This window comes from Cucurbita moschata, unplaced genomic scaffold (genome assembly GCF_002738365.1).
Source record: "Cucurbita moschata cultivar Rifu unplaced genomic scaffold, Cmos_1.0 Cmo_Scf00091, whole genome shotgun sequence".
NCBI classification, from domain to species: Eukaryota; Viridiplantae; Streptophyta; class Magnoliopsida; order Cucurbitales; family Cucurbitaceae; genus Cucurbita; species Cucurbita moschata.
Window position 1 is genome coordinate 135,747 of NW_019268607.1, and position 27,306 is coordinate 163,052.

General features: G+C 38.2%; 14 non-coding genes across 14 annotated transcripts; all 14 read left to right on the forward strand.

The window, feature by feature from the left end:
- The first annotated feature begins 12,193 nt into the window (after positions 1–12,193).
- On the forward strand, positions 12,194–12,265 carry TRNAD-GUC. Its single transcript has one exon. It is a non-coding gene; the product is annotated as a tRNA-Asp (tRNA).
- An 845-nt stretch (positions 12,266–13,110) lies between these two features.
- On the forward strand, positions 13,111–13,182 carry TRNAD-GUC. Its single transcript has one exon. It is a non-coding gene; the product is annotated as a tRNA-Asp (tRNA).
- An 845-nt stretch (positions 13,183–14,027) lies between these two features.
- On the forward strand, positions 14,028–14,099 carry TRNAE-UUC. The gene has a single exon. It is a non-coding gene; the product is annotated as a tRNA-Glu (tRNA).
- An 844-nt stretch (positions 14,100–14,943) lies between these two features.
- On the forward strand, positions 14,944–15,015 carry TRNAD-GUC. Its single transcript has one exon. It is a non-coding gene; the product is annotated as a tRNA-Asp (tRNA).
- Positions 15,016–15,859: 844 nt separating this feature from the next.
- TRNAD-GUC lies at positions 15,860–15,931 on the forward strand. Its single transcript has one exon. It is a non-coding gene; the product is annotated as a tRNA-Asp (tRNA).
- An 844-nt stretch (positions 15,932–16,775) lies between these two features.
- TRNAD-GUC lies at positions 16,776–16,847 on the forward strand. Its single transcript has one exon. It is a non-coding gene; the product is annotated as a tRNA-Asp (tRNA).
- Positions 16,848–17,693: 846 nt separating this feature from the next.
- On the forward strand, positions 17,694–17,765 carry TRNAD-GUC. Its single transcript has one exon. It is a non-coding gene; the product is annotated as a tRNA-Asp (tRNA).
- An 844-nt stretch (positions 17,766–18,609) lies between these two features.
- TRNAD-GUC lies at positions 18,610–18,681 on the forward strand. The gene has a single exon. It is a non-coding gene; the product is annotated as a tRNA-Asp (tRNA).
- An 844-nt stretch (positions 18,682–19,525) lies between these two features.
- Positions 19,526–19,597, forward strand: TRNAD-GUC. Its single transcript has one exon. It is a non-coding gene; the product is annotated as a tRNA-Asp (tRNA).
- Positions 19,598–20,495: 898 nt separating this feature from the next.
- TRNAD-GUC lies at positions 20,496–20,567 on the forward strand. The gene has a single exon. It is a non-coding gene; the product is annotated as a tRNA-Asp (tRNA).
- Positions 20,568–22,727: 2,160 nt separating this feature from the next.
- Positions 22,728–22,799, forward strand: TRNAD-GUC. Its single transcript has one exon. It is a non-coding gene; the product is annotated as a tRNA-Asp (tRNA).
- Positions 22,800–23,643: 844 nt separating this feature from the next.
- Positions 23,644–23,715, forward strand: TRNAD-GUC. The gene has a single exon. It is a non-coding gene; the product is annotated as a tRNA-Asp (tRNA).
- An 840-nt stretch (positions 23,716–24,555) lies between these two features.
- TRNAD-GUC lies at positions 24,556–24,627 on the forward strand. The gene has a single exon. It is a non-coding gene; the product is annotated as a tRNA-Asp (tRNA).
- Positions 24,628–26,758: 2,131 nt separating this feature from the next.
- On the forward strand, positions 26,759–26,830 carry TRNAD-GUC. The gene has a single exon. It is a non-coding gene; the product is annotated as a tRNA-Asp (tRNA).
- The last annotated feature ends 476 nt before the right edge of the window (positions 26,831–27,306 follow it).

The following is a 27,306-nucleotide window of genomic DNA, read 5'->3' on the forward strand; positions in this document are numbered from 1 at the left end:
TTTTGAGGAAGCTGTCAAAAGCCCAAAATGGAGATTGGCTATGAATGAGGAAATCAAATCCATTGAAAAAAATCAAACATGGAACTTGGTGGTTTTATCGCTAGAGCAATGAAAATAGGAGTGAAATGGATTTATAAGACAAGGCTAAATGAGTTTGGAGAAGTTGATAAATACAAAGCAAGATTGGTTGTAAAAGGTTACACGCAAGAGCATGAAATTGATTTTATGGAAGTATATGCACCTGTGGCCAGAAAAGATACTGTGAGAATGATCATTGCTTTTGTAGCCCAAAAAGGTTGGACACTCTGTCAGTTAGATGTCAAATAAGTTTTTTTATATGGCGAGTTAAAAGAAGATATTTTTGTTAACAACCAAAAGGCTATGAGAATAAGGGAAGTGAGGAGACCGTGAACAAACTCTAAAAGGCTCTTTATGGATTAAAACAAGCAACCTAGACCTGGTTTAGTCGAATAGAATCCTACTACATCAAGCAAAGATTCAAAAGCAGTTTCAGTGAGCTGACACTCTTCATCAAGAGGAAGGGAGGTAAAATTCTTATTGTAAGCATTTATGTTGATGATCTTTTACTTATTGGAGATCATGAAGAATTATTGGAGTTTAAACCTTCCATGAAGAAAAGATTTGATATGACTGACTTAGGTCAGATGAAATTTTTTCTTGGAATAGAGGTAAGATTAGATGGTATTTTTATATGTCAAAAAATTATGCTGGTGAAGTTTTATTTAAGGACAAAAGTTGGCAATGATGAAAATGGTGCAAAAGTAGATGTAACTTTGTATAAACAAATAGTGGGAAGTTTGATGTATCTCACAGCTACTCGTCTTAATCTCATGTTTGTTGTAAGTTTGATTATTCGTTTTATGACATGTCCAACACGACAACATTTTGTAAAAACTAAAATGGTTTTAAGGTACTCGAAAGGTAGGGTAGATTATGGTGTATTTATAGAAAGGGAGGAGTTAGTGATTTAATTGGATTTACTCATAGTGGCTATGCCAAAGACATGGATGATAGCAAGAGTACTTCAGGCTATGTGTTTATGATGAGTGGAGGAGCAGTAGCTTAGTCTTCTCATGAGCAGCCTATAGTCTTCAGGCTATGTGTTTATGATGAGTGGAGGAGCAGTAGCTTAGTCTTCTCATGAGCAGCCTATAGTCACCTTATCAACCACAGAAGCTGAGTTTGTTGCTTCTAGTGCCGTCTTCTCATGAGCAGCCTATAGTCACCTTATCAACCACAGAAGCTGAGTTTGTTGCTTCTAGTGCCTGTGCATGTTAAGTTGTTTGGATGAGGAGGATACTCAAAGAGATCAGTCACTCTCAAATAGAAGAAACAAAGCTAATGTGTGATAATATTTCAATTATTAAGTTATCCAAAAATTCAGTTCTACATAGACGTTTCAAACACATAAGAGTAAGATTTCGCTTTCTTAGAGATCTTACGAAAGAAGGATCGGTTAATTTATTATGTTGTGGTACATAAAATAAACTTGCTGATTTGTTGACAAAGCCTCTAAAATCAGAATCATTTTAGAAGTTGGGTGAAGAACTTGGTGTAGAGTTTTTCTAACTTGAGCTCATTCTTGACAAAGAAGAATAAGTTAAGGGTGGGATTGCCAGAAGAATTTGATTATGTCAAAAATAGTTAATAAAGACGGTTTCTTTTTTATATTAGAGTATTTTTAGGTATTTAGATTAAAATTTTGCAACATCTGTGGTTACTTTCTATTTCTCGTTACTTGTAAAGCTATAAAGCCAATTTCAGTATTCATTAATATCTATCACTTGAAACTCCAATTGTTTATGTTTCTAGTTTAGTTATTCTTCCGTCAAAACCTAACAAATACATGCAATCATGCTCTTCGAACTTATCTCTGTTCTTTAGGGGTGGCCTCCAATCTTGGACTAATATGGATGTATAGTACTTCCCTACACACGACCTATACGTGTAAGTGTGAATTCTTAGGGGGCTCGCACACCCCTGGACCCTCTTTGATTAAGCTAATCTATAGCGACGTCTGGAGGTCAGCGGAACACCTTGGTGTCATTCTCTCCATAAATACCCTTATTATCATACTGTGCACGTCCGCACTCATCGTCTCTGGGGAAGTTTCCCTATGCTTATGAACAAACAACATGCATGAGGCATCTAGTTTCACTCTTATAATCTCTAATGGCACAACCCTTTAGTCCCATCTCTTTGTTACATTAAGTAACACATGCTCATTGGATATTTATATTAATATCATTTTCATGCTCTTCGGGTTGTGTCATACGTCGGTCTATCGACATGATGCAATATGACACTCATCATCATATATCATGCTTAATATGAAAAATATCAACATATTAAGACAAACGTCATGCAATCATCATAATCATCATATTGCCATAAATTGCATCAAGCATATCAAGTACGTCATTCATTGAAATATATATATTACGCAAATCATCAAACATCATGACTCATACATCACCATATACTCATACTTCACCATATACTCATACATTATCATATACTAGTATACGACATCCGACGATACAACTCATACATCATAAATTGTAGCACATACAATTTCTAATTTATCTTATAGTAAGACCACTTACTTGGTTAGCCTTAGTTGGAGTTCTCCCTAATTATGCTAAATGTATGCTCTCGTTCCTCACTGCTCCAAAAGTCGCCAGGGTTTGTTTCCTATCACACTGTTTGTCACTTTCTATTAGTATTTCACAATTAAATTAAAATTCAATTAATAATGTGAAATACGGCTCTAAAACAACCTCAGTTACCTTAATCGGGGTCGAAAACAGGTCCGAGAGAGTCGAAACAGTAGAAATCAGGAAAAATTAGAAAATCGAGCCGAATAGCTGCTGATGTGCCATCCAATTCGCTCAAGTAGAAGGGCTGCTTGCACTGCAGCTTGACATGTGACGACATCTAGCAAGACATGACAACGCAGACATCTCGGGTCAAGGCACGGGTCAAAGTTCTTGTTTGGATCGCGATTCTTGTTGTTTCGCGGGTCATCGACTGCAGGTGTGCAGCTGGGCTTCGGTTCGCGAGCTGGGCCGCAGATGAGTTTGGGCTACTAGGTTGATTATTGGGTTTTGGGTCGAGCTGGGATTGATCCTCAGGTTTATAGGTTTGTTTTGGGTTGTAGAGTGGGCACAGGTTGTATGCGGGTCGCAGGCTTGACCAGCCTCTAGCTGCTGGGCCAACGAATTTTGGGTCGCAGGCTTACGTGCTGGGCATCGAGTTTGGATCAAGTCCAACCTAGATCCGACAGATCTTTTCTTCTTCGCCCGACTCATTGCACGATTTTCTCTCTCCTCACCGTGACGTTTCTAACCTCTTTTCTCTTCTTTTTTTCTCTCCCTCTCTCTCTATGGACCTCTCCTCTTCTCTTTTATGAACTTTCGTTGCTTGTAGGCACCTGTAATGACGGATCTTTACATGTTTTGTTCTATATTATGATATAATGTTTTGTTCTATATTATGATATAATGTTATAAAACTCGGAGTAGGAATAAAAAGAAAGATAAAATTAGAAATTCAAATCCCTATTTTTTTTTTATTTTTTATTTTAGAATTGATTGAATAGTCTTTATATCTTTGAATGCTTTCATTATTTTCAATTGTACATCAATCTCTTTAATCTTTATATGAAACCTTTATATGAAAAATGTACTATCACAAGACCTGTGCCACGGTCTTAGAGTTGCAATGCCTCCGTCCTCCTTACAGGGTTGCCTTAAAAAACGTTTCTCTTTTCTTATCTTATGCAAGGCATACCTGACGGTGACAAAGCATATACGTTGGGACCATGGAACATGTCAAGCCTACATCGTAAGGTAGTCTACAAAATCTAAAACCTAGAGCTCTGATACCAATTGTAATGACCCTAAATTATAACTCTTAAAAGAAAACATCATCTATAATATAAATCTCGAAAACATTTAAAACGTCCTCTTCTCTGGAAAATGCAGTCATGGTTTACGTGTTTAAATACGAAATACTTAAATTTAGAAAAAATAAAAACAAATACAGAATAATTTAAATATGAGTCTACCTTATTTACTTGTCACAGTCTCTATTCTTGACCAACTATAAGTGGCCATGCAAATGTAAACACTGTTAGAATAATTTGATTATGTCAAAAATAGTTAAATAAAGATTTGTTTCTTTTGGATAGTTAGAGTATTTTTCGGTATTTAGTTTAACTATCTTGCAAGATTTGTGGTTAGTTTCTATTTATGATTATTTGTAAAGCTATAAAAGCCAAGTTCAATATTCAATAATATCATCAATTGAAACTCCATTTGTTTATGTTTCTGTCACAACCTAACAATTGGTATCAGAGCCACCACTAGGCTTTGTAGAGTAGCAATTTTTGAGTGATCAAATAGAGAGAGTATGAGTGAAGACAAAACTTTAACGAAGATCCCTCACTTTGATCGTCACTATGATCATTAGAGTAAGCTGATGGAAAATTTGTTCAAAGCAAAGGGTTTATGGAGTGTGGTAAAGATTAGTTTCTTCGAACCAGAGGAAGGAACAATGTTGACTGAGGCACAAAAGGGCCACCTTGATGATGCTAGACTCAAAGATCACCAATTAAAGAATTACCTCTTCCAGACAATTGATCGTACTATCTTTGAACAAATCTTGGATTGTCGTACAGCCAAGATTGTTTGAGACTCAATGAACCAAAAATTTGGTGCAAACCAAAAAGTGAAGAAATTTCTTCCTAATGCATTAAGGAGAGAATTTGAGATCCTAGAGATGAGAAGGATGAAAGTATCACAGATTATTTTGCAAGAGTGATGATAATCTCCGATAAGATGAGAAGCAATGGAGAAGTTATGCTTGACAAGAAAATTGTAGAAAACATTATGCATACCCTGACTAAAAAATTTACTTATGTTGTAGTATCCATTGAGGAATCTAAAGATACTGATAACATGTCCATTGATGAATTAAAAAGTTTGTTGGTGATGCATGAACAAAATTTTTGAAGATCCAGCATTAATGGAGAGGAGCAACTTCTAAAAGTTGAAGGTCAAACGGAAATAAGTAATAGAGGAAAAGGAACTTACATGGGCAGAGGACGCGGAAGAGGAAGATCAACTTTCAACAAAACAACTGTTAAATGTTATGGGTGTCATGACTTAGTCATTTTCAATATGAATATCCAAAGAAGAATAAGGAATTGAATTATGCAATGCTAGAAGATGAGGATGAAATGTTGTTAATGGCTCATATGGAAGAATAAGGAATTGAATTATGCAATGCTAGAAGATGAGGATGAAATGTTGTTAATGGCTCATATGGAAAGACATGAAACAAAAAGAAGTAATGCTAGAAGATGAGGATGAAATGTTGTTAATGGCTCATATGGAAAGACATGAAACAAAAAGAAGTAATGCTTGGTTCTTAGATTTTAGTTGCTCACACCATATGTGTGCAAGTGAAAGTATGTTTTCAAGCTTAGACAAGACATTTTCCCAACTTGTCACGCATGGAAATAACACAAGTATGAGAGTTACGGGAAAGGGTGTAGTAAAATTAACTTTGCATGGGGTTCATTACACTATTAGTAATGTGTATTGGGTACCTGAACTCAAAAATAATCTCTTGAGCCTTAAACAACTACATGAAAAAGAGTAGTAATGCTATTCAAAGATGGTGTATGTAGCATTTATCATCCACAAAAAGGAAAAATTGCATAGTCAATTATGAGCGCAAATCGGCTGTTTATTTTGCGTACTAAACCATCTACCACAACAAATGATGGAAGATGCCTCGAAGCTTCAAATACGAATCAGTCAACACTTTGGCACCATCATTATGGTCATCTCGGCTACAAAGGCTTGTGCACCTTGAATCACAAAAACATGGGTGAAAGGCCTGCTGCAAATTGTAGCTCCAAACACCACCTATGAGGCATGTGTGAAAGACAAGTAACATTGGACTCCATTTCCAAAAATGGGTAAATGGAGAGCAACTGAAAAATTGGGTCTTGTTCATGCAGATTTATGTGGTCCAATTTCACCAGCTTGGAGTGGCCAGAAAAAGTACTTGTTGGGCCGTATAAATGATTTTTCAAGGAAGGCATGGAGTTATTTTCTTGTAGAGAAATTAGAAACATTTTGTCATTTCAAATTTTCAAAACAATGGTGGAAAAGGAAATTGGAATGCCTATAAAATGTTTAAGGACAAATAGAGGAGGACAATTCTCAAATGTTTCAAAACAATGATGAAAAGGAAATTTGAGTGCCTATAAAATGTTTAAGGACAAATAGAGGAGGAGAATTCAACTCTGCAGAACTCAATGATTTTTGCTAACAACATGGAGCGAAAAGACAATTGACCACAACCTTATACCCCACAACAAAATGGAGTGGCCGAACGCAAAAATCGCACTGTTATGAACTTGGTAAGAGCTATGGTGACAGAGAAGAAAGTGCCTAAAATTTTCTTCTTTGAAGCAGGCAGGTGGACGATTCACATTTTGATTCGATCACCCACTCTAGAATTAAAAGACATGACACGAGAAGAGGCTTGGAGCAGAGTGAAACCATTAGTAGATTATTTAAGAGTTTTTGGATATGTCGGACATGTTCATATTTCAGATGCCAAGAAAAGTAAACTAGAAAATAAAGTGTAACATGTGTTTTATTTTGAGTCTGCAACGAATCCAAAGGCTATAGAATGTTTGATCCAACTACAAATAAAATTATAGTAAGTCGTAATGCAGCTTTCGAAGAAGATCATGAATGGGGTTGAAATTTTTTTAAGGTGAAACAAAATTGGACGGGGGAAAATATTGAGATTGATAAGAACATAGATGGAGAAGGAGAAATCACAGAGGAAACGACTGAACTAGCTGCTGAAACAATTGAATCAGTTGCTAAAAACAAAAAAGAGGAAATTACAAAAGAAACGACTGAACCAGTTGCTGAAACAATTGAACCAGTTGCTGAAAATAATTTTTCAGTAGCTATTGCACCGTATTTGACAATAAGGGAGGGGAGAAATCGACATCTACCTTTATGGTTAGGAGATTATAACTCTGGTGAAGGCTTATCTGAAGAGGGTGAAGAAAATATGAGTTTGTTGATGATTTCAGAATTCTATGAATTTTGAGGAATCTGTCAAAAGCCCAAAAGCCCAAAATGGAGATTGGCTATGGATGAAGAAATCAAATCCATTGAAAAAAATCAAACATGGAACTTGGTGGTTCTATCGGCTGGAGCAAAGAACATAGGAGTAAAATGGATTTATAAGACCAAGCTAAATGAGTCTAGAAAAGTTGATAAATACAAAGCAAGAGTCGTTGTAAAAGGTTACACACAAGAGCATGGAATTGATTATATGGAAGTGTACACACCTATTTTCTTTTGCAGCCCAAAAAGATTGGAAACTCTATCAGTTAGATGTCAAATCAGCTTTTTTATGTGGCAAGTTAAAAGTAGATATTTTTGTTGAACAACCAAAAGTCTATGAAAAGAAGGGATATGTGGCAAGTTAAAAGTAGATATTTTTGTTGAACAACCAAAAGGCTATGAAAAGAAGGGAAGTGAGGAGATGGTGTCCAAACTCCAAAAGACTCTTTATGCACCTAGAACCTAGTTTAGTCCAATAGAATCCTACTTCATCAAGGAAGGATTTAAAAGTAGTTCCAGTGAGCAGATACTCTTCATCAAGAGGAAGGGAGGTAAAATTCTTATTGTAAGCATTTATGTTGATGAACTTTTATTTACCGGAGACGATGAAGAATTATTGGAGGAGTTTTAAACGTTCCATGAATTTTTTTTTGATATGAATGACTTAAGTCAGATGAGATTTTTTTCTTAAAATAGAGGTAAGATTAGATGGTGTTTTTATATGTCAAAAATAAGTATGCTGCTGAAGTTTTAAATCGATTTAGCATAGAGAATTACAATTTTGTTTGTAATACCATTGTTCCAGAACAAAAAATTGGCAAAGATGAAAATGGTGCAAAAGTATATGTAACTTTATAAACAAATAGTGAGAAGTCTAATGTATCTTACAGCTACTCGTCCTAATCTCATGTTTGTTGTAAGTTTGATTAGTCGTTTTATGACATGTCCAACACAACAAAATTTTCCTAAAAGGGTTTTAAGGTACTTAAAAGGTATGGTAGATTATGGTGTATTTTAAAAAAAGGAAGGAGTTAGTGATTTAATTGGATTGGCTGATAGTGACTATGGAAGAGACATGGAAGATAGCAAGAGTACTTTAGGGTATGTGTTTATGATGAGTGGAGGAGGAGTAGCTTGGTTTTCTCATAACAGCCTATAGTCACCTTATCAACCACAGAAACTGAGTTTGTTGCTTCTAGTGCCTGTGCATGTCAAGCTATTTGGATGAGGAGGAAACTCAAAGAGAGTAGTCACTCTCAAATAGAAGAAACAAAGCTAATTTGGGGTAATACTTCAACTATTAAGCTATCCAAAAATTCAGTTCTACATAGACGTTCCAAACACATAAGAGTAACATTTCACTTTCTTCAAGATCTTACAAAAGAAGGAACCGTTGATTTATTATTTATGCTACCTGAAATCATCTTGCTAATTTCTTGACAAAGCCTCTAAAATTAGAAGCATTTCAGAAGTTGCATGAACAACTTGGTGTGCAGAGTTTTTCTAGAACTCATTCTTGACAAAGAAGAATAAGTTCAAGGAGGGATTGTTAGAAGAATTTGATTATGTCAATGGAAAAAATAGTTAAACAAAGATTTTACTTTTTATAGGTAGAGTATTTTTAGGTATTTAGTTTAACTATTTTGGAACTGGTTAGTTTCTATTTCTAGTTATTGGTAAAACTCTTCAATCATATGATCATTTCAAACTCCAATTGTTTAGGTTTCTAACTTAGTTATTCTTGTGTCAAAACCTAACAAACACATGCAATCATGCTCTTCGGACCTATCTCTGTTCTCTAGGGGTGGCCTCTAGTCTCAAACTAATATGGATGTATAGTACTTCCCTACACACGACCCACATTTGCAAGTGTGAATCTCCAGGGGGCTCGCACGCGCCTGGACCCTCTCTAATTAAGCTAATCTATAGCGACGTCCGGAGGTCAACGGAACCCCTTAGTGTCATGCTATCCATGAATACCCTTATTATCATACCGTGCGCGTCCACACTCATCATCTCTGAGGAAGTATCCCGCTTATGAACAAATAACATGCATGAGGCCTCTAGTTTCCATCTTATAATCTCTAATGACACGACCCTCTAGTATCATCTCTATGTTACATTAAGTAACACAAGCTCATTTATATTAATATCATTTTCATGCTCTTAGGGTTGTGTCCTATGTCGGTCTATCGACATGATGCAATATGAGACTCATCATCATATATCATGCTTAATATGAAAAATATCAACATATTAAGACAAACGTCATGCAATCATCATAATCATCATATTGCCATATACTGCATCAAGCACATCAAGTATGTCATTCATCGAAATATATATATTACGCACATTATCAAGCATCATAACCCATACGTCACCATATACTCATACTTCATATACTCATACATCATCATATACTAGTATACGACATCCTACGATACAACTCATACATCATAAATTGTAACACATACAATTTCTAGCTTATCTTATAGTAAGACCACTTACTTGGTTAGTCTTAGTTGGAGTTCTCCTTAATTATGCTAAACGTAAGCTCCCGTTCCTCGCTGCTACAAAAGTTACCCGGGTTTGTTTCCTATCACATTGTTCGTCACTTTCTATTAGTATTTCATAATTAAATTAAAAATCCAATTAATAATGTGAAATACAGCTCTAAAATGACCTCAATTACCTTAATCGAGGTCGAAAACAGGTCCGAGAGAGTGAAACGGTGGAAATCAGGCAAAAATTGGAAAATCGAGCCGAATAGCCACCGTTGCACCGTCCAATCCAGTCAAGCCGAAGGGCTGCTTGCACTGCAACTTGACATGTGCCAATATCTGAGCCGGACACGACAACGCTGACATCTCAAGTCGAGGCGTGGGTCGAAGTTCTTGTTTGCGTCGCGATTCTTGTTGGCTTACGGGTCGTTGACTACAGGTACGCGGCGTGGCGTTGGTCGCGGGCTGGGCCATAGATGAGTTTGGGCTACTAGGTTGATTATTGGGTTTTGGGTCAAGCTGGGATTGGGCCATGGGTTTATAGGTTTGTTTCTGGTTATAGAGCGGGCGCAGGTCGTACGCAGGTTGCAGGTTACAGGTTGCAGGCAGAATCATTTTAGAAGTTGCGTGAAGAACTTGGTGTAGAGTTTTTCTAACTTGAGCTAATTCTTGACCAAGAAAGGAGATAAGACAACCCTAATCCTCAACCCAACATTCCAAGCTTTTGTTGAAGCAAGAACCCTTTACACAAAGAAATTAACACCTTCTCATACAAAATTCGGATCAACCGAGAGATGGCTAGAATAATATTACCTCTTAAGATCAAAGATATTTGGAACCTTGTTCTAAATTGAGCCATTCAACCATCGAACTTGATCAAGACTTTATTGAATAACTCAGATGCAATCTACCACAAGAAGTGCATGAAACTTAGAAATGACAAAATGATGCTCAAATTTCCAAGGGTGAAAGTCTCAATTTTAGAGCTAAATTTCATTCATCAAATCTGCCTTCTACCTAATAATTGGAAGGTATTTATAGTTTCTCCGTAGAAGAAACTATCAACTATTCAAACACCCACTAAATTTACTATTAAAATAAAGATAATGTGTAAAGAAAATTATCGGAATAGCTCATGTAACGACCCTAAATTTTTACTTATCCTAAAGTTGCAATGCCTCCATTAGCTTTACAGGGGCACCCTGCCTTTATATGAAAAATGTAGTAGCACAAGACTTATGCCATGGTCTCAGAGTTCCGATGCATTTGTCCTGCATTTATATGAAAAATGTAGTAGCACAAGGGGTTTCAAAGTTGCAATGCCTCCATCCTACCTTTATATGAAAAATGCTGTAGCGCAAGGGGTTTCAGAGTTGTGATTCCTTTTTATATGAAAAATATAGTAGCACAAGGCTTGTGCTACGGTCTCAGAGTTGCAATGCCTCCGTCCCCCTTACAGGGGGGCCTTAAAAAATGTTTCTATTTTCTTGTCTTATGCAAGACATATCTGATGGTGACAAAGCATCGACGTTGTGACCATGGAACGTGTCAAGCCTACATCGTAGGCTATTCTATACAGCGTAAAGTAGTCCACAAAATCTGAAACCTAGAGCTCTGATATCAATTCTAACGACCTTAAATTATAACTCTTAAAAGAAAACCTCATCTATAATATAAATCTCGAAAACATTTAAAACGTCCACTTCTCTAAAAAACACAGTCACGGTTTTATGTGTTTAAATACGAAATACTTAAATTTAGAAAAAATAAAAATAAATACAAAATAATTAAAAGGATGAAATGCAAAAAAAAAACCTATTCTAACCTAAGACTAGAAATTTAAATATGAGTCTCCCCTATATACTAGCCACAGTCTCTATCCATGACCCATTAGAAGGGACCATGCAAATTTAATCACTATTAGAAGAATTTGATTATGTAAAAAATAGTTAAATAAAGATAGTTTCTTTTGAGTAGTTAGATTATTTGTCGGTATTTAGTTTATCTATTTTGCAAAATTTTTGTAACCACCATTAATAAAATCTGGTGTGTTCACAAATATTACATTTTTTGAAAGTCGTCGTTGTAGAGTGGTGAGTATTCCCGCGAGTTTGATCCCCCGCAAGGACGTTTTTAATTTTCATTTGGATAGTTTTCGTTCAAGTCGAAATTCGGTAGTGGTGAACGAGATGATTGGGTTTGTTCCCCAACAACGAAATTCGGAATTGCATTCCTTTTTCTGTCGTGTGTTGACAAATAATATATTTTTCAGAGGTCGATGTAATACGGTAGTGATCATTCCCGCTTGTCACTCGAGAGACCTGAGTTTGAACCCCGACAATAATAAGTTTAATTTTCTTTTGACAATTTTCACTAGATTTCAAATTGGATTACTTGTTCCAAATCTTCGATCGATAAAATCGAGAACGTTAACAATGGGTCACTTTTTCTAAAGACGATTGGTAAAATCTGGAGCGTGAACAAACTGTTCGTTTTTTATGAGTCGTTGTTGTATAGTGGTGAGTATTCCTGCCTGTCACGCAGGTGACCCGGGTTCGATCCCCGACAACGACGATTTTAATTTTATTTTTTGTGGTAGTTTTAACGGTGGACAGCGGCGAACCTGTCGTGCTGGTAGTTTGGGTTCGATACCCCAACAGCGGTAGTTTGACGAAAGTCGAAACTGGAACTGGATGGCTTTTCCTAAAATATGGTTTATGAAATCTTGTGTGTTAACGAATAATATGTTTTCAGAGGTCGTTGTAGTGGTACGGTGGTAAGTGCTTCCGCTTGTTGCTCGAGTTATTATGTTCCAGAGGTCGTTGTAGTACATGGGTGAGCATTCCTGCTTGTCACTCGAGTGACCTGAGTTCGATCCGAAACAACAAGTTTAATCTTGTTTTGACAATTTTAATCGGATTCAAAATTGGATTACTTTTTGTAACGGCGATTGATAAAATCTGGTATGTTAACAAATATTACATTTTTCGAAAGTCGTCGTTGTAGAGGGTGAGTATTCCCGCGAGTTTGATCCCCCGCAGCGACGATTTTAATTTTCTTTTGGATAGTTTTAATTGAACTCGAAATTCAGTAGTGGTGAACCGGATGATTTGGGTTTGTTCCCCAACAACGAAATTCGGAATTGCATTCCTTTTTCTCTCGTGTGTTGACAAATAATATATTTTTCAGAGGTCGATGTAATACGGTAGTGATCATTCCCGCTTGTCACTCGAGAGACCTGAGTTTGAACCCCGACAATAATAAGTTTAATTTTCTTTTGACAATTTTCACTAGATTTCAAATTGGATTACTTGTTCCAAATCTTCGATCGATAAAATCGAGAACGTTAACAATGGGTCACTTTTTCTAAAGACGATTGGTAAAATCTGGAGCGTGAACAAACTGTTCGTTTTTTATGAGTCGTTGTTGTATAGTGGTGAGTATTCCTGCCTGTCACGCAGGTGACCCGGGTTCGATCCCCGACAACGACGATTTTAATTTTATTTTTTGTGGTAGTTTTAACGGTGGACAGCGGCGAACCTGTCGTGCTGGTAGTTTGGGTTCGATACCCCAACAGCGGTAGTTTGACGAAAGTCGAAACTGGAACTGGATGGCTTTTCCTAAAATATGGTTTATGAAATCTTGTGTGTTAACGAATAATATGTTTTCAGAGGTCGTTGTAGTGGTACGGTGGTAAGTGCTTCCGCTTGTTGCTCGAGTTATTATGTTAAAGAGGTCGTTGTAGTACATGGGTGAGCATTCCTGCTTGTCACTCGAGTGACCTGAGTTCGATCCGAAACAACAAGTTTAATCTTGTTTTGACAATTTTAATCGGATTCAAAATTGGATTACTTTTTGTAACGGCGATTGATAAAATCTGGTATGTTAACAAATATTACATTTTTCGAAAGTCGTCGTTGTAGAGGGTGAGTATTCCCGCGAGTTTGATCCCCCGCAGCGACGATTTTAATTTTCTTTTGGATAGTTTTAATTGAACTCGAAATTCAGTAGTGGTGAACCGGATGATTTGGGTTTGTTCCCCAACAACGAAATTCGGAATTGCATTCCTTTTTCTCTCGTGTGTTGACAAATAATATATTTTTCAGAGGTCGATGTAATACGTTAGTGATCATTCCCGCTTGTCACTCGAGAGATCTGAGTTTGAACCCCGACAATAATAAGTTTAATTTTCTTTTGGCAATTTTCACTGGGCTTGAAATAGGATTACTTGTTCCAAATCTCCGATCGATAAAATCGAGAGCGTTAACATTGGGTCACTTTCTCTAAAGACGATTGGTAAAATCTGGAGAGTGAACAAACAGTTCGTTTTTTATGGGTCCTTGTAGTATAGTGGTGAGTATTCCTGCCTTTCACGCAGGTGACCCGGGTTCGATCCCCTGCAACGGCGATTTTAATTTTATTTTTTGTGGTAGTTTTAACGGTGGACAGCGGCGAACCTGTCGTGCTGGTAGTTTGGGTTCGATACCCCAACAGCGGTAGTTTGACGAAAGTCGAAACTGGAACTGGATGGCTTTTCCTAAAATATGGTTTATGAAATCTTGTGTTAACGAATAATATGTTTTCAGAGGTCGTTGTAGTGGTACGGTGGTAAGTGCTTCCGCTTGTTGCTCGAGTTATTATGTTCCACAGGTCGTTGTAGTACATGGGTGAGCATTGTTGCTTGTCACTCGAGTGACCTGAGTTCGATCCGAAACAACAAGTTTAATCTTGTTTTGACAATTTTAATCGGATAAAAAATTGGATTACTTTTTATAACGGCGATTGATAAAATCTGGTATGTTAACAAATATTACATTTTTCGAAAGTCGTCGTTGTAGAGGGGTGAGTATTCCCGCGAGTTTGATCCCCCGCAGCGACGATTTTAATTTTCTTTTTGATAGTTTTAATTGAACTCGAAATTCGATAGTGGTGAACCGGATGATTTGGGTTTGTTCCCCAACAACGAAATTCGGAATTGTATTCCTTTTTCTCTCGTGTGTTGACAAATAATATATTTTTCAGAGGTCGATGTAATACGGTAGTGATCATTCCCGTTTGTCACTCGAGAGACCTGAGTTTGAACCCCGACAATAATAAGTTTAATTTTCTTTTGACAATTTTCACGGGGCTTGAAATTGGATTACTTGTTCCGAATCTCTGATCGATAAAATCGAGAGTGTTCACAATGGGTCACTTTCTCTAAAGACGATTGGTAAAATCTGGAGCGTGAACAAACAGTTTGTTTTTTATGAGTCGTTGTAGTATAGTGGTGAGTATTCCTGCCTGTCACGCAGGTGACCCGAGTTCGATCCCCGGCAACGGCGATTTTAATTTTATTTTTCGTGGTAGTTTTAACGGTGGACAGCGGCGAACGTGTCGTGCCGGTAGTTTGGGTTCGATCCCCCAACAACGGTAGTTTGATGAAAGTCAGAACTGGAACTGGATGGCTTTTACTAAAATATGGTTTATGAAATCTTGTGTTAACAAAGAATATGTTTTCAGATGTCGTTGTAGTGATACGGTGGTGAGTACTTCCACTTGTTGCTCGAGTTATTATGTTCCAGAGGTCGTTGTAGTACATGGGTGAGCATTCTTGCTTGTCACTCGAGTGACTTGAGTTCGATCCGAAACAACAAGTTTAATCTTGCTTTGAAAATTTTAATCGGATTCAAAATTGGATTACTTTTTGTAACGGCGATTGATAAAATCTGGTATGTTAACAAATATTACATTTTTCGAAAGTCGTCGTTGTAGAGGGGTGAGTATTCCCGCGAGTTTGATCCCCCGCAGCGACGATTTTAATTTTCTTTTGGATAGTTTTAATTGAACTCGAAATTCGGTAGTGGTGAACCGGATGATTTGGGTTTGTTCCCCAACAACGAAATTCGGAATTGCATTCCTTTTTCTCTCGTGTGTTGACAAATAATATATTTTTCAGAGGTCGATGTAATACGGTAGTGATCATTCCCGCTTGTCACTCGAGAGACCTGAGTTTGAACCCCGACAATAATAAGTTTAATTTTCTTTTGACAATTTTCACGGGGCTTGAAATTGGATTACTTGTTCCGAATCTCTGATCGATAAAATCGAGAGTGTTCACAATGGGTCACTTTCTCTAAAGACGATTGGTAAAATCTGGAGCGTGAACAAACAGTTTGTTTTTTATGAGTCGTTGTAGTATAGTGGTGAGTATTCCTGCCTGTCACGCAGGTGACCCGAGTTCGATCCCCGGCAACGGCGATTTTAATTTTATTTTTCGTGGTAGTTTTAACGGTGGACAGCGGCGAACGTGTCGTGCCGGTAGTTTGGGTTCGATCCCCCAACAACGGTAGTTTGATGAAAGTCAGAACTGGAACTGGATGGCTTTTACTAAAATATGGTTTATGAAATCTTGTGTTAACAAAGAATATGTTTTCAGATGTCGTTGTAGTGATACGGTGGTGAGTACTTCCACTTGTTGCTCGAGTTATTATGTTCCAGAGGTCGTTGTAGTACATGGGTGAGCATTCTTGCTTGTCACTCGAGTGACTTGAGTTCGATCCGAAACAACAAGTTTAATCTTGCTTTGAAAATTTTAATCGGATTCAAAATTGGATTACTTTTTGTAACGGCGATTGATAAAATCTGGTATGTTAACAAATATTACATTTTTCGAAAGTCGTCGTTGTAGAGGGGTGAGTATTCCCGCGAGTTTGATCCCCCGCAGCGACGATTTTAATTTTCTTTTGGATAGTTTTAATTGAACTCGAAATTCGGTAGTGGTGAACCGGATGATTTGGGTTTGTTCCCCAACAACGAAATTCTGAATTGCATTCCTTTTTCTCTCGTGTGTTGACAAATAATATATTTTTTAGAGGTCGATGTAATACGGTAGTGATCATTCCCGCTTGTCACTCGAGAGAGATGAGTTTGAGCCCCGACAATAATAAGTTTAATTTTCTTTTGACAATTTTCACTGGGCTTGAAATTGGATTACTTGTTCCGAATCTCCGATCGATAAAATCGAGAGCGTTCACAATGGGTCACTTTCTCTAAAGACGATTGGTAAAATCTGGAGCGTGAACAAACAGTTTGTTTTTTATGAGTCGTTGTAGTATAGTGGTGAGTATTCCTGCCTGTCACGTAGGTGACCCGGGTTCGATCCCCAGCAACGGCGATTTTAATTTTATTTTTCGTGGTAGTTTTAACGGTGGAAAGCGGCGAACGTGTCGTGCCGGTAGTTTGGGTTCGATCCCCCAACAACGGTAGTTTGATGAAAGTCAGAACTGGAACTGGATGGCTTTTCCTAAAATATGGTTTATGAAATCTTGTGTGTTAACAAAGATTATGTTTTTAGAGGTCGTTGTAGTGGTACGGTGGTGAGTACTTCCACTTGTTGCTCGAGTTCTTATGTTCCAGAGGTCGTTGTAGTACATGGGTGAGCATTCCTGCTTGTCACTCGAGTGACCTGAGTTCGATCCGAAACAACAAGTTTAATCTTGTTTTGACAATTTTAATCGGATTCAAAATTGGATTACTTTTTGTAACGGCGATTGATAAAATCTGGTATGTTAACAAATATTACATTTTTCGAAAGTCGTCGTTGTAGAGGGGTGAGTATTCCCGCGAGTTTGATCCCCCGCACCGACGATTTTAATTTTATTTTGGATAGTTTTAATTGAACTCGAAATTCGGTAGTGGTGAACCGGATGATTTGGGTTTGTTCCCCAACAACAAAATTAGGAATTGCATTCCTTTCTCTCTCGTGTGTTGACAAATAATATATTTTTCAGAGGTCGATGTAATACGGTAGTGATCATTCCCGCTTGTCACTCGACAGACCTGAGTTTGAACCCCGACAATAATAAGTTTAATTTTCTTTTGACAATTTTCACTGGGCTTGAAATTGGATTACTTGTTCCGAATCTCCGATCGATAAAATCGAGAGCGTTCACAATGGGTCACTTTCTCTAAAGACGATTGGTAAAATCTGGAGCGTGAACAAACAGTTTGTTTTATATGAGTCGTTGTAGTATAGTGGTGAGTATTCCTGCCTGTCACGCAGGTGACCCGATTTCGATCCCCGGCAACGGCGATTTTAATTTTATTTTTCGTGGTAGTTTTAACGGTGGACAGCGGCGAACGTGTCGTGCCGGTAGTTTGGGTTCGATCCCCCAACAACGGTAGTTTGATGAAAGTCAGAACTGGAACTGGATGGCTTTTCCTAAAATATGGTTTATGAAATCTTGTGTTAACAAAGAATATGTTTTCAGAGGTCGTTGTAGTGGTACGGTGGTGAGTACTTCCACTTGTTGCTCTTGTTATTATGTTCCAGAGGTCGTTGTAGTACATGAGTGAGCATTCCTGCTTGTCACTCGAGTGACTTGAGTTCGATCCGAAACAACAAGTTTAATCTTGTTTTGACAATTTTAATCGGATTCAAAATTGGATTACTTTTTGTAACGGCGATTGATAAAATCTGGTATGTTAACAAATATTACATTTTTCGAAAGTCGTCGTTGTAGAGGGGTGAGTATTCCCGCGAGTTTGATCCCCCGCAGCGACGATTTTAATTTTCTTTTGGATAGTTTTAATTGAACTCGAAATTCGGTAGTGGTGAACCGGATGATTTGGGTTTGTTCCCCAACAACGAAATTCGGAATTGCATTCCTTTTTCTCTCGTGTGTTGACAAATAATATATTTTTCAGAGGTCGTTGTAATACGGTAGTGATCATTCCCGCTTGTCACTCGAGAGACCTGAGTTTGAACCCCGACAATAATAAGTTTAATTTTCTTTTGACAATTTTCACGGGGCTTGAAATTGGATTACTTGTTCCGAATCTCCGATCGATAAAATCGAGAGTGTTCACAATGGGTCACTTTCTCTAAAGACGATTGGTAAAATCTGGAGCGTGAACAAACAGTTTGTTTTTTATGAGTCGTTGTAGTATAGTGGTGAGTATTCCTGCCTGTCACGCAGGTGACCCGATTTCGATCCCCGGCAACGGCGATTTTAATTTTATTTTTCGTGGTAGTTTTAACGGTGGACAGCGGCGAACGTGTCGTGCCGGTAGTTTGGGTTCGATCCCCCAACAACGGTAGTTTGATGAAAGTCAGAACTGGAACTGGATGGCTTTTCCTAAAATATGGTTTATGAAATCTTGTGTTAACAAAGAATATGTTTTCAGAGGTCGTTGTAGTGGTACGGTGGTGAGTACTTCCACTTGTTGCTCTTGTTATTATGTTCCAGAGGTCGTTGTAGTACATGAGTGAGCATTCCTGCTTGTCACTCGAGTGACTTGAGTTCGATCCGAAACAACAAGTTTAATCTTGTTTTGACAATTTTAATCGGATTCAAAATTGGATTACTTTTTGTAACGGCGATTGATAAAATCTGGTATGTTAACAAATATTACATTTTTCGAAAGTCGTCGTTGTAGAGGGGTGAGTATTCCCGCGAGTTTGATCCCCCGCAGCGACGATTTTAGTTTTCTTTTGGATAGTTTTAATTGAACTCGAAATTCGGTAGTGGTGAACCGGATGATTTGGGTTTGTTCCCCAACAACGAAATTCGGAATTGCATTCCTTTTTCTCTCGTGTGTTGACAAATAATATATTTTTCAGAGGTCAATGTAATACGGTAGTGATTATTCCCGTTTGTCACTCGAGAGACCTCAGTTTGAACCCCGACAATAATAAGTTTATTTTTCTTTTGACAATTTTCACTGGGCTAAAAAATGGATTTCTTGTTCCGAATCTCCGATCGATAAAATCGAGAGCGTTCACAAGGGGTCACTTTCTCTAAAGACGATTGGTAAAATCTGGAGCGTGAACAAACAGTTTGTTTTTTATGAGTCGTTGTAGTATAGTGGTGAGTATTCCTGCCTGTCACGCAGGTGACCTGGGTTTGATCTCCAGCAACGGCGATTTTAATTTTATTTTTTGTGGTAGTTTTAACGGTGGACAGTGGCGAACCTGTCGTGTCGGTAGTTTGGGTTCGATCCCCCAACAACGGTAGTTTGACGAAAGTCGAAACTTGAACTGGATGGCTTTTCCTAAAATATGTTTTCAGAGATCGTTGTAGTGGTACGGTGGTGAGTACTTCCGCTTGTTGCTCGAGTTATTATGTTCTAGAGGTCGTTGTAGTACATGGGTGAGCATTCCTGCTTGTCACTCGAGTGACTTGAGTTCGATCCGAAACAATAAGTTTAATCTTGTTTTGACAATTTTAATCGGATTCAAAATTGGATTACTTTTTCACTCGAGTGACATGAGTTCGATCCGAAACAACAAGTTTAATCTTTTTTTGACAGTTTTAATCGGATTAAAAATTGGATTACTTTTTGTAACGGTGATTGATAAAATCTGGTATGTTAACAAATATTACATTTTTCGAAAGTCGTCGTTGTAGAGGGGTGAGTATTCCCGCGAGTTTGATCCCCCGCAGCAACGATTTTAATTTTCTTTTGGATAGTTTTAATTCCACTCGAAATTCGATAGTGGTGAACCGGATGATTTGGGTTTGTTCCCCAACAACGAAAATCAGAATTGTATTCCTTTTTCTCTCGTGTGTTGACAAATAATATATTTTTCAGAGGTCAATGTAATACGGTAGTGATCATTCCCGTTCTCACTCGAGAGACCTGAGTTTGAACCCCGACAATAATAAGTTTATTTTTCTTTTGACAATTTTCACTGGGCTTGAAAATGGATTACTTGTTCCGAATCTCCGATCGATAAAATCGAGAGCGTTCACAATGGGTCACTTTCTCTCAAGACGATTGGTAAAATCTGGAGCGTGAACAAACAGTTTGTTTTTTATGAGTCGTTGTAGTATAGTGGTGAGTATTCCTGCCTGTCACGCAGGTGACCCGGGTTTGATCTCCGGCAACGGCGATTTTAATTTTATTTTTTGTGGTAGTTTGAACAGTGGACAGCGGCGAACCTGTCGTGTCGGTAGTTTGGGTTCGATCCCCCAACAACGGTAGTTTGACGAAAGTCGGAACTGGAACTGGATGGCTTTTCCTAAAATATGGTTTATGAAATCTTGTGTTAACAAATAATATGTTTTCAGAGGTCGTTGTAGTGGTACGGTGGTGAGTACTTCCACTTGTTGCTCGAGTTATTATGTTCTAAAGGTCGTTGTAGTACATGGGTGAGCATTCCTGCTTGTCACTCGAGTGACCTGAGTTCGATCCGAAACAACAAGTTTAATCTTGTTTTGACAATTTTAATCAGATTCAAAATTGGATTACTTTTTGTAATGGCGATTGATAAAATCTGGTATGTTCATAAATATTACATTTTTCGAAAGTCGTGGAACTGGATGGCTTGTCCAAAAATATGGTTTATGAAATCTTGTGTGTTACAAATAATATGTTTTCAGAGGTCGTTGTAGTGGTACGGTGGTGAGTACTTCCGCTTGTTGTTCGAGTTGTTATGTTCCTGTGGTCGTTGTAGTACATGGGTGAGCATTCCTGCTTGTCACTCGAGTGACCTAAGTTCGATCCGAAACAACAAGTTTAATCTTGTTTTGACAATTTTAATCGGATTCAAAATTAGATTACTTTTTGTAACGGCGATTGATAAAATCTGGTATGTTCACAAATATTACATTTTTCGAAAGTCGTCGTTGTAGAGGGGTGAGTATTCCTGCGAGTTTTGTCCCCCGCAGCGACGATTTTAATTTTCTTTTGGAGAGTTTTAATTATACTAGAAATTCGGTAGTGGTGAACCGGATGATTTGGGTTTGTTCCCCAACAATGAAATTCGGAATTGCATTGCTTTTTCTCTCGTGTGTGACAAATAATATATTTTTCAGAGATTGATGTAATACGGTAGTGATCATTCCCGCTTGTCACTCAAGAGACCTGAGTTTGAACCCCAACAATAATAAGTTTCATTTTCTTTTGACAATTTTCACTCGGCTTGAAATTGGATTACTTGTTCCGAATCTCCGATCGATAAAATCGAGAGCGTTCACAATGGGTCACTTTCTTTAAAGACGATTGGTAAAATCTGGAGCGTGAACAAACAGTTCGTTTTTTATGAGTCGTTGTAGTATAGTGGTGAGTATTCCTGCCTGTCACGCAGGTGACCCGGGTTTGATCTTCGGCAACGGCGATTTTAATTTTATTTTTTGTGGTAGTTTTAACGGTGGACAGCGGCGAACCTGTCGTGTCGGTAGTTTGGGTTCGATCCCCCAACAACGGTAGTTTGACGAAAGTCGGAACTGGAACTGGATGACTTTTCCTAAAATATGGTTTATGAAATCTTGTTTGTTAACAAATAATATGTTTTCAGAGGTCGTTGTAGTGGTACGGTGGTGAGTACTTCCGCTTGTTGCTCGAGTTATTATGTTCTAGAGGTCGTTGTAGTACATGGGTGAGCATTCCTGCTTGTCACTCGAGTGACCTGAGTTCGATCCGAAACAACAAGTTTAATCTTGTTTTGACAATTTTAATCGGATTCAAAATTGGATTACTTTTTCACTCGAGTGACCTGAGTTCGATCCGAAACAACAAGTTCAATCTTGTTTTGACAATTTTAATCGGATTAATAATTGGATTACTTTTTGTAACGGCGATTGATAAAATCTGGTATGTTAACAAATATTACATTTTTCGAAAGTCGTCGTTGTAGAGGGGTGAGTATTCCCGCGAGTTTGATCCCCCGCACCGACGATTTTAATTTTCTTTTGGATAGTTTTAATTGAACTCGAAATTCGGTAGTGGTGAACCGGATGATTTGGGTTTGTTCCCCAACAACAAAATTAGGAATTGCATTCCTTTCTCTCTCGTGTGTTGACAAATAATATATTTTTCAGAGGTCGATGTAATACGGTAGTGATCATTCCCGCTTGTCACTCGAGAGAGATGAGTTTGAACCCCGACAATAATAAGTTTAATTTTCTTTTGACAATTTTCACTGGGCTTGAAATTGGATTACTTGTTCCGAATCTCCGATCGATAAAATCGAGAGCGTTCACAATGGGTCACTTTCTCTAAAGACGATTGGTAAAATCTGGAGCGTGAACAAACAGTTTGTTTTTTATGAGTCGTTGTAGTATAGTGGTGAGTATTCCTGCCTGTCACGCAGGTGACCCGATTTCGATCCCCGGCAACGGCGATTTTAATTTTATTTTTCGTGGTAGTTTTAACGGTGGACAGCGGCGAACGTGTCGTGCCGGTAGTTTGGGTTCGATCCCCCAACAACGGTAGTTTGATGAAAGTCAGAACTGGAACTGGATGGCTTTTCCTAAAATATGGTTTATGAAATCTTGTGTTAACAAAGAATATGTTTTCAGAGGTCGTTGTAGTGGTACGGTGGTGAGTACTTCCACTTGTTGCTCTTGTTATTATGTTCCAGAGGTCGTTGTAGTACATGAGTGAGCATTCCTGCTTGTCACTCGAGTGACTTGAGTTCGATCCGAAACAACAAGTTTAATCTTGTTTTGACAATTTTAATCGGATTCAAAATTGGATTACTTTTTGTAACGGCGATTGATAAAATCTGGTATGTTAACAAATATTACATTTTTCGAAAGTCGTCGTTGTAGAGGGGTGAGTATTCCCGCGAGTTTGATCCCCCGCACCGACGATTTTAATTTTCTTTTGGATAGTTTTAATTGAACTCGAAATTCGGTAGTGGTGAACCGGATGATTTGAGTTTGTTCCCCAACAACGAAATTCGGAATTGCATTCCTTTTTCTCTCGTGTGTTGACAAATAATATATTTTTCAGAGATCGATGTAATACGGTAGTGATCATTCCCGCTTGTCACTCGAGAGAGATGAGTTTGAGCCCCGACAATAATAAGTTTAATTTTCTTTTGACAATTTTCACTGGGCTTGAAATTGGATTACTTGTTCCGAATCTCCGATCGATAAAATCGAGAGCGTTCACAATGGGTCACTTTCTCTAAAGACGATTGGTAAAATCTGGAGCGTGAACAAACAGTTTGTTTTTTATGAGTCGTTGTAGTATAGTGGTGAGTATTCCTGCCTGTCACGCAGGTGACCCGGGTTCGATCCCCGGCAACGGCGATTTTATTTTTTGTGGTAGTTTTAACGGTGGACAGCGGCGAACGTGTCGTGCCGGTAGTTTGGGTTCGATCCCCCAACAACGGTAGTTTGACGAAAGTCAGAACTGGAACTGGATGGCTTTTCCTAAAATATGGTTTATGAAATCTTGTGTGTTAACAAATAATATGTTTTCAGAGGTCGTTGTAGTGGTACGGTGGTGAGTACTTCCGCTTGTTGCTCGAGTTATTATGTTCTAGAGGTCGTTGTAGTACATGGGTGAGCATTCCTGCTTGTCACTCGAGTGACCTGAGTTCGATCCGAAACAACAAGTTTAATCTTGTTTTGACAATTTTAATCGGATTCAAAATTGGATTACTTTTTGTAACGGCGATTGATAAAATCTGGTATGTTAACAAATATTACATTTTTCGAAAGTCGTCGTTGTAGAGGGGTGAGTATTCCCGCGAGTTTGATCCCCCGCACCGACGATTTTAATTTTCTTTTGGATAGTTTTAATTGAACTCGAAATTCGGTAGTGGTGAACCGGATGATTTGAGTTTGTTCCCCAACAACGAAATTCGGAATTGCATTCCTTTTTCTCTCGTGTGTTGACAAATAATATATTTTTCAGAGATCGATGTAATACGGTAGTGATCATTCCCGCTTGTCACTCGAGAGAGATGAGTTTGAGCCCCGACAATAATAAGTTTAATTTTCTTTTGACAATTTTCACTGGGCTTGAAATTGGATTACTTGTTCCGAATCTCCGATCGATAAAATCGAGAGCATTCACATTGGGTCACTTTCTCTAAAGACGATTGGTAAAATCTGGAGCGTGAACAAACAGTTTGTTTTTTATGAGTCGTTGTAGTATAGTGGTGAGTATTCCTGCCTGTCACGCAGGTGACCCGGGTTCGATCCCCGGCAACGGCGATTTTATTTTTTGTGGTAGTTTTAACGGTGGACAGCGGCGAACGTGTCGTGCCGGTAGTTTGGGTTCGATCCCCCAACAACGGTAGTTTGACGAAAGTCAGAACTGGAACTGGATGGCTTTTCCTAAAATATGGTTTATGAAATCTTGTGTGTTAACAAATAATATGTTTTCAGAGGTCGTTGTCGTGGTACGGTGGTGAGTACTTCCGCTTGTTGCTCGAGTTATTATGTTCCAGAGGTCGTTGTAGTACATGGGTGAGCATTCTTGCTTGTCACTCGAGTGACCTGAGTTCGATCCGAAACAACAAGTTGAATCTTGTTTTGACAATTTTAATCTGATTCAAAATTGGATTACTTTTTGTAACGGCGATTGATAAAATCTGGTATGTTCATAAATATTACATTTTTCGAAAGTCGTCGTTGTAGAGGGGTGAGTATTCCTGCGAGTTTGGTCCCCCGCAGCGACAATTTTAATTTTCTTTTGGAGAGTTTTAATTCAACTAGAAATTCGGTAGTGGTGAACCGGATGATTTGGGTTTGTTCCCCTACAACGAAATTCGGAATTGCGTTCCTTTTTCTCTCGTGTGTGACAAATAATATATTTTTCAGAGGTTGATGTAATACGGTAGTGATCATTCCCGCTTGTCACTCAAGAGACCTGAGTTTGAACCCCGACAATAATAAGTTTAATTTTCTTTTGACAATTTTCACTAGGCTTGAAATTGGATTACTTGTTCCGAATCTCCGATCGATAAAATCGAGAGCGTTCACAAGGGGTCACTTTCTCTAAAGACGATTGGTAAAATCTGGAGCGTGAACAAACAGTTCGTTTTTTATGAGTCGTTGTAGTATAGTGATGAGTATTCCTGCCTGTCACGCAGGTGACCCGAGTTCGATCCCTGGCAACGGCGATTTTATTTTTTGTGGTAGTTTTAACGGTGTCCAGCGGCGAACCTGTCGTGCCGGTAGTTTTGGTTCGATCCCCCAACAACGGTAGTTTGACGAAAGTCGGAACTGGAACTGGATGGCTTTTCCTAAAATATGGTTTATGAAATCTTGTCTGTTAACAAATAATATGTTTTCAGAGGTCGTTGTAGTGGTACGATGGTGAGTACTTCCGCTTGTTGCTCGAGTTATTATGTTCCAGTGGTCGTTGTAGTACATGGGTGAGCATTCCTGCTTGTCACTCGAGTGACCTGAGTTCGATCCAAAACAACAAGTTTAATCTTGTTTTGACAATTTTAATCGGATTCAAAATTGGATTACTTTTTGTAATGGCGATTGATAAAATCTGGTATGTTCACAAATATTACATTTTTCGAAAGTCGTGGAACTGGATGGCTTGTCCTAAAATATGTTTTATGAAATCTTGTGTGTTAACAAATAATATGTTTTCAGAGGTCGTTGTAGTGGTACGGTGGTGAGTACTTTCGCTTGTTGCTCGAGTTATTATGTTCCTGTGGTCGTTGTAGTACATGGGTGAGCATTCCTGCTTGTAACTCGAGTGACCTGAGTTCGATCCGAAAGAACAAGTTTAATCTGGTTTTGACAATTTTAATAGGATTCAAAATTGGATTACTTTTTGTAACGGCGATTTATAAAATCTGGTATGTTCACAAATATTACATTTTTCGAAAGTCGACATTGTAGAGGGGTGAGTATTCCTGCGAGTTTGGTCCCCCGCAGCGACGATTTTAATTTTCTTTTGGAGAGTTTTAATTCAACTTGAAATTCTGTAGTGGTGAACCGGATGATTTGGGTTTGTTCCCCAACAACGAAATTCGGAATTGCATTCCTTTTTCTCTCGTGTGTTGACAAATAATATATTTTTCAGAGGTCGATGTAATACGGTAGTGATCATTCCCGCTTGTCACTCGAGAGACAAATAATATATTTTTCAGAGGTCGATGTAATACGGTAGTGATCATTCCCGCTTGTCACTCGAGAGAGATGAGTTTGAGCCCCGACAATAATAAGTTTAATTTTCTTTTGACAATTTTCACTGGGCTTGAAATTGGATTACTTGTTCTGAATCTCCGATCAATAAAATCGAGAGCGTTCACAATGGGTCACTTTCTCTTAAGACGATTGGTAAAATCTGGAGCGTGAACAAATAGTTTGTTTTTTATGAGTCGTTGTAGTATAGTGGTGAGTATTCCTGCCTGTCACGTAGGTGACCCGGGTTCGATCCCCGGCAACGGCGATTTTATTTTTTGGGGTAGTTTTAACGGTGGACAGCGGCGAACGTGTCGTGCCGGTAATTTGGGTTCGATCCCCCAACAACGGTAGTTTGACGAAAGTCAGAACTGGAACTGGATGGCTTTTCCTAAAATATGGTTTATGAAATCTTGTGTGTTAACAAATAATATTTTTTCAGAGGTCGTTGTAGTGGTACGGTGGTGAGTACTTCCGCTTGTTGCTCGAGTTATTATGTTCCAGTGGTCGTTGTAGTACATAGGTGAGCATTTCTGCTTGTCACTCGAGTGACCTGAGTTCGATCCGAAACAACAAGTTTAATCTTGTTTTGACAATTTTAATCGAATTCAAAATTGGATTACTTTTTGTAACGGCGATTGATAAAATCTGGTATGTTAACAAATATTACATTTTTCGAAAGTTGTTGTTGTAGAGGTGTGAGTATTCCTGCGAGTTTGGTCCCCCGCAGCGACGATTTTAATT